Source organism: Hyla sarda, chromosome 11, assembly GCF_029499605.1.
Source record: "Hyla sarda isolate aHylSar1 chromosome 11, aHylSar1.hap1, whole genome shotgun sequence".
In the NCBI taxonomy this organism is placed as follows: Eukaryota; Metazoa; Chordata; class Amphibia; order Anura; family Hylidae; genus Hyla; species Hyla sarda.
The window spans coordinates 105,212,733-105,228,336 of NC_079199.1; the positions used below are offsets into that span (position 1 = coordinate 105,212,733).

The window sequence follows — 15,604 nt, forward strand, 5'->3', positions numbered from 1 at the left end:
CACATCTATTATATCATACAGATCACTGATCACCAGGATGGGCCCCATCACATCTATTATATCATACAGATCACTGATCACCAGGATGGGCCCCATCACATCTATTATATCATACAGATCACTGATCACCAGGATGGGCCCCATCACATCTATTACATCATACAGATCACTGATCACCAGGATGGACCCCATCACATCTATTACATTATACAGATCACTGATCACCAGGATGGGCCCCATCACATCTATTATATCATACAGATCACTGATCACCAGGATGGGCCCCATCACATCTATTATATCATACTGATCACTGATCACCAGGATGGGCCCCATCACATCTATTACATCATACAGATCACTGATCACCAGGATGGGCCCCATCACATCTATTATATCATACTGATCACTGATCACCAGGATGGGCCCCATCACATCTATTACATCATACAGATCACTGATCACCAGGATGGGCCCCATCACATCTATTACATCATACAGATCACTGATCACCAGGATGGACCCATCACATCTATTATATCATACTGATCACTGATCACCAGGATGGGCCCCATCACATCTATTATATCATACAGGTCACTGATCACCAGGATGGGCCCCATCACATCTATTACATCATACAGATCACTGATCACCAGGATGGGCCCCATCACATCTATTACATCATACAGATCACTGATCACCAGGATGGGCCCCATCACATCTATTATATCATACAGGTCACTGATCACCAGGATGGGCCCCATCACATCTATTACATCATACAGATCACTGATCACCAGGATGGACCCCATCACATCTATTATATCATACTGATCACTGATCACCAGGATGGGCCCCATCACATCTATTACATCATACAGATCACTGATCACCAGGATGGACCCCATCACATCTATTATATCATACAGATCACTGATCACCAGGATGGACCCCATCACATCTATTACATCATACAGATCACTGATCACCAGGATGGACCCCATCACATCTATTATATCATACAGATCACTGATCACCAGGATCGACCCCATCACATCTATTATATCATACAGATCACTGATCACCAGGATGGGCCCCATCACATCTATTATATCATACAGATCACTGATCACCAGGATGGACCCCATCACATCTATTATATCATACTGATCACCAGGATGGGCCCCATCACATCTATTACATCATACAGATCACTGATCACCAGGATGGACCCCATCACATCTATTATATCCTACAGATCACTGATCACCAGGATGGACCCCATCACATCTATTACATCATACAGATCACTGATCACCAGGATGGACCCCATCACATCTATTATATCATACAAATCACTGATCACCAGGATGGACCCCATCACATCTATTATATCATACTGATCACCAGGATGGGCCCCATCACATCTATTATATCATACAGATCACTGATCACCAGGATGGGCCCCATCACATCTATTATATCATACAGATCACTGATCACCAGGATGGGCCCCATCACATCTATTATATCCTTCATATACGATAGAGATAAGGCTATCCTTCATATAAGATAGGGCTATGGACTACTGAAAGGGAGACAAGATGGGACAAATGGTTCTTATCTGGGCCCCTTTAAATCTATTACATCATACAGATCACTGATCACCAGGATGGGCCCCATCACATCTATTACATCATACAGATCACTGATCACCAGGATGGGCCCCATCACATCTATTATATGATACAGATCACTGATCACCAGGATGGACCCCATCACATCTATTACATCATACAGATCACTGATCACCAGGATGGGCCCCATCACATCTATTACATCATACAGATCACTGATCACCAGGATGGACCCCATCACATATATTACATCATACAGATCACTGATCACCAGGATGGGCCCCATCACATCTATTACATCATACAGATCACTGATCACCAGGATGGGCCCCATCACATCTATTATATCATACAGATCACTGATCACCAGGATGGGCCCCATCACATCTATTATATCATACAGATCACTGATCACCAGGATGGGCCCCATCACATCTATTACATCATACAGATCACTGATCACCAGGATGGGCCCCATCACATCTATTATATCATACAGATCACTGATCACCAGGATGGGCCCCATCACATCTATTATATCATACAGATCACTGATCACCAGGATGGACCCCATCACATCTATTATATCATACAGATCACTGATCACCAGGATGGGCCCCATCACATCTATTATATCATACAGATCACTGATCACCAGGATGGACCCCATCACATCTATTACATCATACAGATCACTGATCACCAGGATGGGCCCCATCACATCTATTATATCATACAGATCACTGATCACCAGGATGGACCCCATCACATCTATTATATCATACTGATCACCAGGATGGGCCCCATCACATCTATTACATCATACAGATCACTGATCACCAGGATGGACCCCATCACATATATTACATCATACAGATCACTGATCACCAGGATGGACCCCATCACATCTATTACATCATACAGATCACTGATCACCAGGATGGGCCCCATCACATCTATTATATCATACAGATCACTGATCACCAGGATGGACCCCATCACATCTATTATATCATACAGATCACTGATCACCAGGATGGGCCCCATCACATCTATTATATCATACAGATCACTGATCACCAGGATGGACCCCATCACATCTATTATATCATACTGATCACCAGGATGGGCCCCATCACATCTATTACATCATACAGATCACTGATCACCAGGATGGACCCATCACATCTATTACATCATACAGATCACTGATCACCAGGATGGACCCCATCACATCTATTATATCATACAGATCACTGATCACCAGGATGGGGCCCATCACATCTATTATATCATACAGATCACTGATCACCAGGATGGGCCCCATCACATCTATTATATCATACAGATCACTGATCACCAGGATGGGCCCCATCACATCTATTACATCATACAGATCACTGATCACCAGGATGGACCCCATCACATCTATTATATCATACTGATCACCAGGATGGGCCCCATCACATCTATTACATCATACAGATCACTGATCACCAGGATGGGCCCCATCACATCTATTATATCATACAGATCACTGATCACCAGGATGGACCCCATCACATCTATTATATCATACAGATCACTGATCACCAGGATGGACCCCATCACATCTATTATATCATACAGATCACTGATCACCAGGATGGGCCCCATCACATCTATTATATCATACAGATCACTGATCACCAGGATGGACCCCATCACATCTATTATATCATACAGATCACTGATCACCAGGATGGACCCCATGACATCTATTATATCATACAGATCACTGATCACCAGGATGGGCCCCATCACATCTATTATATCATACTGATCACCAGGATGGGCCCCATCACATCTATTATATCATACAGATCACTGATCACCAGGATGGGCCCCATCACATCTATTATATCATACAGATCACTGATCACCAGGATGGACCCCATGACATCTATCATATCATACAGATCACTGATCACCAGGATGGGCCCCATCACATCTATTATATCATACAGATCACTGATCACCAGGATGGGCCCCATCACATCTATTACATCATACAGATCACTGATCACCAGGATGGACCCCATCACATCTATTATATCATACAGATCACTGATCACCAGGATGGGCCCCATCACATCTATTATATCATACAGATCACTGATCACCAGGATGGGCCCCATCACATCTATTATATCATACAGATCACTGATCACCAGGATGGGCCCCATCACATCTATTATATCATACTGATCACCAGGATGGGCCCCATCACATCTATTACATCATACAGATCACTGATCACCAGGATAGACCCATCACATCTATTATATCATACAGATCACTGATCACCAGGATGGGCCCCATCACATCTATTATATCATACAGATCACTGATCACCAGGATGGGCCCCATCACATCTATTACATCATACAGATCACTGATCACCAGGATGGGCCCCATCACATCTATTATATCATACAGATCACTGATCACCAGGATGGGCCCCATCACATCTATTATATCATACAGATCACTGATCACCAGGATGGGCCCCATCACATCTATTATATCATACAGATCACTGATCACCAGGATGGGCCCCATCACATCTATTATATCATACTGATCACTGATCACCAGGATGGGCCCCATCACATCTATTACATCATACAGATCACTGATCACCAGGATGGGCCCCATCACATCTATTATATCATACTGATCACTGATCACCAGGATGGGCCCCATCACATCTATTACATCATACAGATCACTGATCACCAGGATGGGCCCCATCACATCTATTACATCATACAGATCACTGATCACCAGGATGGACCCATCACATCTATTATATCATACTGATCACTGATCACCAGGATGGGCCCCATCACATCTATTATATCATACAGGTCACTGATCACCAGGATGGGCCCCATCACATCTATTACATCATACAGATCACTGATCACCAGGATGGGCCCCATCACATCTATTATATCATACAGGTCACTGATCACCAGGATGGGCCCCATCACATCTATTACATCATACAGATCACTGATCACCAGGATGGACCCCATCACATCTATTATATCATACTGATCACTGATCACCAGGATGGGCCCCATCACATCTATTACATCATACAGATCACTGATCACCAGGATGGACCCCATCACATCTATTATATCATACAGATCACTGATCACCAGGATGGACCCCATCACATCTATTACATCATACAGATCACTGATCACCAGGATGGACCCCATCACATCTATTATATCATACAGATCACTGATCACCAGGATCGACCCCATCACATCTATTATATCATACAGATCACTGATCACCAGGATGGGCCCCATCACATCTATTATATCATACAGATCACTGATCACCAGGATGGACCCCATCACATCTATTATATCATACTGATCACCAGGATGGGCCCCATCACATCTATTACATCATACAGATCACTGATCACCAGGATGGACCCCATCACATCTATTATATCCTACAGATCACTGATCACCAGGATGGACCCCATCACATCTATTACATCATACAGATCACTGATCACCAGGATGGACCCCATCACATCTATTATATCATACAGATCACTGATCACCAGGATGGACCCCATGACATCTATTATATCATACAGATCACTGATCACCAGGATGGGCCCCATCACATCTATTACATCATACAGATCATGATCACCAGGATGGACCCCATCACATCTATTACATCATACAGATCACTGATCACCAGGATGGGCCCCATCACATCTATTATATCATACAGATCACTGATCACCAGGATGGGCCCCATCACATCTATTATATCATACAGATCACTGATCACCAGGATGGGCCCCATCACATCTATTACATCATACAGATCACTGATCACCAGGATGGACCCCATCACATCTATTATATCATACAGATCACTGATCACCAGGATGGACCCCATCACATCTATTATATCATACAGATCACTGATCACCAGGATGGGCCCCATCACATCTATTACATCATACAGATCACTGATCACCAGGATGGGCCCCATCACATCTATTACATCATACAGATCACTGATCACCAGGATGGGCCCCATCACATCTATTACATCATACAGATCACTGATCACCAGGATGGGCCCCATCACATCTATTATATCATACAGATCACTGATCACCAGGATGGACCCCATCACATCTATTACATCATACAGATCACTGGTCACCAGGATGGACCCCATCACATCTATTATATCATACAGATCACTGATCACCAGGATGGGCCCCATCACATCTATTATATCATACAGATCACTGATCACCAGGATGGACCCATCACATCTATTATATCATACAGATCACTGATCACCAGGATGGACCCCATCACATCTATTATATCATACAGATCACTGATCACCAGGATGGACCCCATCACATCTATTACATCATACAGATCACTGATCACCAGGATGGGCCCCCATCACATCTATTATATCATACAGATCACTGATCACCAGGATGGGCCCCATCACATCTATTACATCATACAGATCACTGATCACCAGGATGGACCCCATCACATCTATTACATCATACAGATCACTGATCACCAGGATGGACCCCATCACATCTATTACATCATACAGATCACTGATCACCAGGATCGACCCCATCACATCTATTACATCATACAGATCACTGATCACCAGGATGGGCCCCATCACATCTATTATATCATACAGATCACTGATCACCAGGATGGACCCATCACATCTATTATATCATACAGATCACTGATCACCAGGATGGGCCCCATCACATCTATTATATCATACAGATCACTGACACCAGGATGGGCCCCATCACATCTATTACATCATACAGATCACTGATCACCAGGATGGACCCCATCACATCTATTATATCATACAAATCACTGATCACCAGGATGGGCCCCATCACATCTATTATATCATACAGATCACTGATCACCAGGATGGGCCCCATCACATCTATTACATCATACAGATCACTGATCACCAGGATGGGCCCCATCACATCTATTACATCATACAGATCACTGATCACCAGGATGGACCCCATCACATCTATTATATCATACAGATCACTGATCACCAGGATGGGCCCCATCACATCTATTACATCATACAGATCACTGATCACCAGGATGGACCCATCACATCTATTACATCATACAGATCACTGATCACCAGGATGGGCCCCCATCACATCTATTATATCATACAGATCACTGATCACCAGGATGACCCATCACATCTATTACATCATACAGATCACTGATCACCAGGATGGGCCCCATGCACATCTATTACATCATACAGATCACTGATCACCAGGATGGACCCCATGACATCTATTATATCATACAGATCACTGATCACCAGGATGGGCCCCATCACATCTATTACATCATACAGATCACTGATCACCAGGATGGACCCCATCACATCTATTATATCATACAGATCACTGATCACCAGGATGGGCCCCATCACATCTATTACATCATACAGATCACTGATCACCAGGATGGACCCATCACATCTATTACATCATACAGATCACTGATCACCAGGATGGGCCCCATCACATCTATTACATCATACAGATCACTGATCACCAGGATGGACCCCATCACATCTATTACATCATACAGATCACTGATCACCAGATGGACCCCATAACATCTATTATATCATACAGATCACTGATCACCAGGATGGGCCCCATCACATCTATTATATCATACAGATCACTGATCACATCTATTATATCATACAGATCACTGATCACCAGGATGGCCCCATCACATCTATTACATCATACAGATCACTGATCACCAGGATGGCCCCATCACATCTATTATATCATACAGATCACTGATCACCAGGATGGGACCCATCACATCTATTATATCATACAGATCACTGATCACCAGGATGGGACCCCATCACATCTATTACATCATACAGATCACTGATCACCAGGATGGACCCCATCACATCTATTATATCATACTGATCACTGATCACCAGGATGGACCCATCACATCTATTACTATCATACAGATCACTGATCACCAGGATGGGCCCCATCACATCTATTATATCATACAGATCACTGATCACCAGGATGGGACCCATCACATCTATTATATCATACAGATCACTGATCACCAGGATGGACCCCATCACATCTATTATATCATACAGATCACTGATCACCAGGATGGACCCCATCACATCTATTATATCATACTGATCACTGATCACCAGGATGGACCCCATCACATCTATTATATCATACAGATCACTGATCACCAGGATGGGCCCCATCACATCTATTATATCATACAGATCACTGATCACCAGGATGGGCCCCATCACATCTATTATATCATACAGATCACTGATCACCAGGATGGGCCCCATCACATCTATTATATCATACTGATCACCAGGATGGGCCCCATCACATCTATTACATCATACAGATCACTGATCACCAGGATAGACCCATCACATCTATTATATCATACAGATCACTGATCACCAGGATGGGCCCCATCACATCTATTATATCATACAGATCACTGATCACCAGGACGGGCCCCATCACATCTATTATATCATACAGATCACTGATCACCAGGATGGGCCCCATCACATCTATTATATCATACAGATCACTGATCACCAGGATGGGCCCCATCACATCTATTATATCATACAGATCACTGATCACCAGGATGGGCCCCATCACATCTATTACATCATACAGATCACTGATCACCAGGATGGACCCCATCACATCTATTACATTATACAGATCACTGATCACCAGGATGGGCCCCATCACATCTATTATATCATACAGATCACTGATCACCAGGATGGGCCCCATCACATCTATTATATCATACTGATCACTGATCACCAGGATGGGCCCCATCACATCTATTACATCATACAGATCACTGATCACCAGGATGGGCCCCATCACATCTATTATATCATACTGATCACTGATCACCAGGATGGGCCCCATCACATCTATTACATCATACAGATCACTGATCACCAGGATGGACCCCATCACATCTATTACATCATACAGATCACTGATCACCAGGATGGACCCCATCACATCTATTACATCATACAGATCACTGATCACCAGGATGGGCCCCATCACATCTATTATATCATACAGGTCACTGATCACCAGGATGGGCCCCATCACATCTATTATATCATACAGATCACTGATCACCAGGATGGACCCCATCACATCTATTATATCATACAGATCACTGATCACCAGGATGGGCCCCATCACATCTATTACATCATACAGATCACTGATCACCAGGATGGACCCATCACATCTATTATATCATACTGATCACTGATCACCAGGATGGGCCCCATCACATCTATTATATCATACAGGTCACTGATCACCAGGATGGGCCCCATCACATCTATTACATCATACAGATCACTGATCACCAGGATGGGCCCCATCACATCTATTACATCATACAGATCACTGATCACCAGGATGGGCCCCATCACATCTATTATATCATACAGGTCACTGATCACCAGGATGGGCCCCATCACATCTATTATATCATACAGATCACTGATCACCAGGATGGACCCCATCACATCTATTATATCATACTGATCACTGATCACCAGGATGGGCCCCATCACATCTATTACATCATACAGATCACTGATCACCAGGATGGACCCCATCACATCTATTATATCATACAGATCACTGATCACCAGGATGGGCCCCATCACATCTATTACATCATACAGATCACTGATCACCAGGATGGACCCCATCACATCTATTATATCATACTGATCACTGATCACCAGGATGGGCCCCATCACATCTATTACATCATACAGATCACTGATCACCAGGATGGACCCCATCACATCTATTATATCATACAGATCACTGATCACCAGGATCGACCCCATCACATCTATTATATCATACAGATCACTGATCACCAGGATGGGCCCCATCACATCTATTATATCATACAGATCACTGATCACCAGGATGGACCCCATCACATCTATTATATCATACTGATCACCAGGATGGGCCCCATCACATCTATTACATCATACAGATCACTGATCACCAGGATGGACCCCATCACATCTATTATATCCTACAGATCACTGATCACCAGGATGGACCCCATCACATCTATTACATCATACAGATCACTGATCACCAGGATGGACCCCATCACATCTATTATATCATACAAATCACTGATCACCAGGATGGACCCCATCACATCTATTATATCATACTGATCACCAGGATGGGCCCCATCACATCTATTATATCATACAGATCACTGATCACCAGGATGGGCCCCATCACATCTATTATATCATACAGATCACTGATCACCAGGATGGGCCCCATCACATCTATTATATCCTTCATATAAGATAGGGCTATGGACTACTGAAAGGGAGACAAGATGGGACAAATGGTTCTTATCTGGGCCCCTTTAAATCTATTACATCATACAGATCACTGATCACCAGGATGGGCCCCATCACATCTATTACATCATACAGATCACTGATCACCAGGATGGGCCCCATCACATCTATTATATGATACAGATCACTGATCACCAGGATGGACCCCATCACATCTATTACATCATACAGATCACTGATCACCAGGATGGGCCCCATCACATCTATTACATCATACAGATCACTGATCACCAGGATGGACCCCATCACATATATTACATCATACAGATCACTGATCACCAGGATGGACCCCATCACATCTATTACATCATACAGATCACTGATCACCAGGATGGGCCCCATCACATCTATTATATCATACAGATCACTGATCACCAGGATGGGCCCCATCACATCTATTATATCATACAGATCACTGATCACCAGGATGGACCCCATCACATCTATTATATCATACAGATCACTGATCACCAGGATGGGCCCCATCACATCTATTATATCATACAGATCACTGATCACCAGGATGGACCCCATCACATCTATTACATCATACAGATCACTGATCACCAGGATGGGCCCCATCACATCTATTATATCATACAGATCACTGATCACCAGGATGGACCCCATCACATCTATTATATCATACTGATCACCAGGATGGGCCCCATCACATCTATTACATCATACAGATCACTGATCACCAGGATGGGCCCCATCACATCTATTACATCATACAGATCACTGATCACCAGGATGGACCCCATCACATCTATTACATCATACAGATCACTGATCACCAGGATGGGCCCCATCACATCTATTATATCATACAGATCACTGATCACCAGGATGGACCCCATCACATCTATTATATCATACAGATCACTGATCACCAGGATGGGCCCCATCACATCTATTATATCATACAGATCACTGATCACCAGGATGGACCCCATCACATCTATTATATCATACTGATCACCAGGATGGGCCCCATCACATCTATTACATCATACAGATCACTGATCACCAGGATGGACCCATCACATCTATTACATCATACAGATCACTGATCACCAAGATGGACCCCATAACATCTATTATATCATACAGATCACTGATCACCAGGATGGGCCCCATCACATCTATTATATCATACAGATCACTGATCACATCTATTATATCATACAGATCACTGATCACCAGGATCAGCCCCATCACATCTATTACATCATACAGATCACTGATCACCAGGATGGGCCCCATCACATCTATTATATCATACAGATCACTGATCACCAGGATGGACCCATCACATCTATTATATCATACAGATCACTGATCACCAGGATGGACCCCATCACATCTATTACATCATACTGATCACCAGGATGGGCCCCATCACATCTATTACATCATACAGATCACTGATCACCAGGATGGGCCCCATCACATCTATTACATCATACAGATCACTGATCACCAGGATGGGCCCCATCACATCTATTATATCATACAGATCACTGATCACCAGGATGGACCCCATCACATCTATTACATCATACAGATCACTGATCACCAGGATGGACCCATCACATCTATTATATCATACAGGTCACTGATCACCAGGATGGACCCCATCACATCTATTATATCATACTGATCACCAGGATGGGCCCCATCACATCTATTATATCATACAGATCACTGATCACCAGGATGGACCCATCACATCTATTATATCATACAGATCACTGATCACCAGGATGGGCCCCATCACATCTATTATATCATACAGATCACTGATCACCAGGATGGACCCATCACATCTATTATATCATACAGATCACTGATCACCAGGATGGACCCCATCACATCTATTATATCATACAGATCACTGATCACCAGGATGGGCCCCATCACATCTATTATATCATACAGATCACTGATCACCAGGATGGACCCCATCACATCTATTATATCATACAGATCACTGATCACCAGGATGGGCCCCATCACATCTATTATATCATACAGATCACTGATCACCAGGATGGACCCATCACATCTATTATATCATACAGATCACTGATCACCAGGATGGGCCCCATCACATCTATTATATCATACAGATCACTGATCACCAGGATGGGCCCCATCACATCTATTATATCATACAGATCACTGATCACCAGGATGGGCCCCATCACATCTATTATATCATACAGATCACTGATCACCAGGATGGACCCATCACATCTATTATATCATACAGATCACTGATCACCAGGATGGACCCCATCACATCTATTATATCATGCAGATCACTGATCACCAGGATGGGGCCCATCACATCTATTACATCATACAGATCACTGATCACCAGGATGGGCCCCATCACATCTATTACATCATACTGATCACTTTAGTGCGCACTATGGTCCTGACTCCAGCTCCATATTTTGGGCCCCCTGTTGACCCTTTGGGCCCCGTATGTCATGAGTGAGGAGACATGGCCCATATTTCAGAGGAGCTCCTGGACTTCCTTTTTCTATGCTCATAGTATAGGGATATAAGCGGATCACTATTTGGCAGCCCCCTGACTGTCATTTTTGGGGGTTCCGGTGCCATTTACCCTGGCAATGGCGCTCTAGCTCTTTTTCAGGCCCACTGAGATTTATTGGAGGAAATGTTCTGTCCTTCCTGGGGCGGCCGGCGGGGTTGGGTCGTGGTTCCTCTCACGTTTGTTCTCCTCCTGCTATAATTCTATATGAAGAATAAAGTCGTATGTTTTGTTCCGATCTGTTCTGGAGCCAAGCTGTTCTATTAAATCGCACAACAATGCGCAACAATCGCCAAACCGCGCAATTACCAGAAATGATTAATGACAATCTGAGGGAAAGGTCCCCGGAGAAAAATGCGGAGGCCCAGAGAACAGATCTCCGTGGGGAAAGAAAGACTCCGTTGCGGCCAGCGCTTAATCCTGGGAGTCTATTATTTGTCGCTTCACCCTCCCCCACGGCCGATAGGACCCCGAAAACAAAGTCCTAGAAAACTTACATCTCATATCTAATATATATAACCCATCCAGGAAATCCGCACACCGTATACAGGAATTCATCTTTTACTGTCTATATATAAGGTAGTCACAGCCCCGCCCCCTGTATGACATCACTGATATAATATAAAGACACTGTAATCACAGCCCCGCCCCCTGTATGACATCACTAATATAATATAATGACACTGTTATCACAGCCCCGCCCCCTGTATGACATCACTGATATAATATAATAGTAATATATGTGATCACAGCCCCGCCCCCTGTATGACGTCACTGATATAATATAATGGTAATATGATATGTGATCACAGCCCCGCCCCTGTATGACATCACTGATATAAAAGTAATATAATAATATGTGATCACAGCCCCGCCCCCTGTATGACATCACTGATATACAATAGTAATATAATGACATGTGATCACAGCCCCGCCCCCTGTATGATATCACTGATATAATATAATAGTAATATAATGACATGTGATCGCAGCCCCGCCCCCTGTATGACATCACTGATATATAATAGTAATATAATCAAATGTGATCACAGCCCCACCCCCTGTATGACATCATTGATATAATATAATAGTAATATAATGACGTGATCACAGCCCCACCCCCTGTATGACATCACTGATATAATATAATAGTAATATAATTACATGTGATCACAGCCCCGCCCCCTGTATGACATCACTGATATAATATAATAGTAATATAATGACGTGATCACAGCCCCGCCCCCTGTATGACATCACTGTTATAATAGTAATATAATGACATGGGATCACAGCCCCGCCCCCTGGATGACATCACTGATATAATATAATAGTAATATAATGACTTGTGATCACAGCCCCGCCCCTATGTGACATCACTGATATAATATAATAGTGGTATAATGACATGTGATCACAGCCCCGCCCCCTGTATGACATCACGAATATAATAGTAATATAATGACGTGATCACAGCCCGCCCCCTGTATGACATCACTGTTATAATAGTAATATAATGACATGGGATCACAGCCCCGCCCCCTGGATGACATCACTGATATAATATAATAGTAATATAATGACATGTGATCACAGCCCCGTCCCTATATGACATCACTGATATAATATAATAGTGATATAATGACATGTGATTACAGCCCCGCCCCTATATGACATCACTCATATAATATAATAGTGATATAATGACGTGATCACAGCCCCGCCCCCTGTATGACATCACTGTTATAATAGTAATATAATGACATGGGATCATAGCCCCGCCCCCTGTATGACATCACTGCTATAATATAATAGTAATATAATGACATGTGATCACAGCCCGCCCCCTGTATGAAATCACTGATATAATATAATAGTAATATAATGACATGTGATCACAGCCCCGCCCTCTGTATGACATCACTGATATAATAGTAATATGATATGTGATCACAGCCCCGCCCCTGTATGACATCACTGATATAATATAATGGTAATATAATGACATGTGATCACAGCCCCGCCCCCTGTATGACATCACTGATATAATATAATAGTAATATAATGACATGTGATCACAGCTCCGCCCCCTGTATGACATCACTGATATAGAATAGTAATATAATGAAATGTGATCACAGCCCCGCCCCCTGTATGACATCACTGATATAATATAATAGTAATATAATGACATGTGATCACAGCCCCGCCCCCTGTATGACATCACTGATATATAATAGTAATATGATATGTGATTACAGCCCCGCCCCTGTATGACATCACTGATATAATATAATAGTAATATAATGACATGTGATCACAGCCCCGCCCCCTGTATGACATCACTGATATAATATAATAGTAATATAATGACATGTGATCACAGCTCCGCCCCCTGTATGACATCACTGATATAGAATAGTAATATAATGAAATGTGATCACAGCCCCGCCCCCTGTATGACATCACTGATATAATATAATAGTAATATAATGACATGTGATCACAGCCCCGCCCCCTGTATGACATCACTGATATATAATAGTAATATGATATGTGATTACAGCCCCGCCCCTGTATGACATCACTGATATAATATAATAGTAATATAATGACATGTGATCACAGCCCTGCCCCCTGTATGATATCACTGATATATAATAATAATATAATGAAATGTGATCACAGCCCTGCCCCCTGGATGACATCACTGATATAATATAATAGTAATATAATGACATGTGATCACAGCCCTGCCCCCTGTATGACA

The 15,604-nt window shown here is 43.0% G+C and overlaps 1 protein-coding gene across 3 annotated transcripts in view; it reads right to left on the bottom strand.

Annotated features, from left to right (window-relative positions):
* The window catches only part of KCNN3 (potassium calcium-activated channel subfamily N member 3), a 162,301-nt gene that overhangs the window by 107,146 nt on the left and 39,551 nt on the right, over positions 1–15,604 (bottom strand). The gene's annotated exons all lie outside the window — the stretch shown is intronic.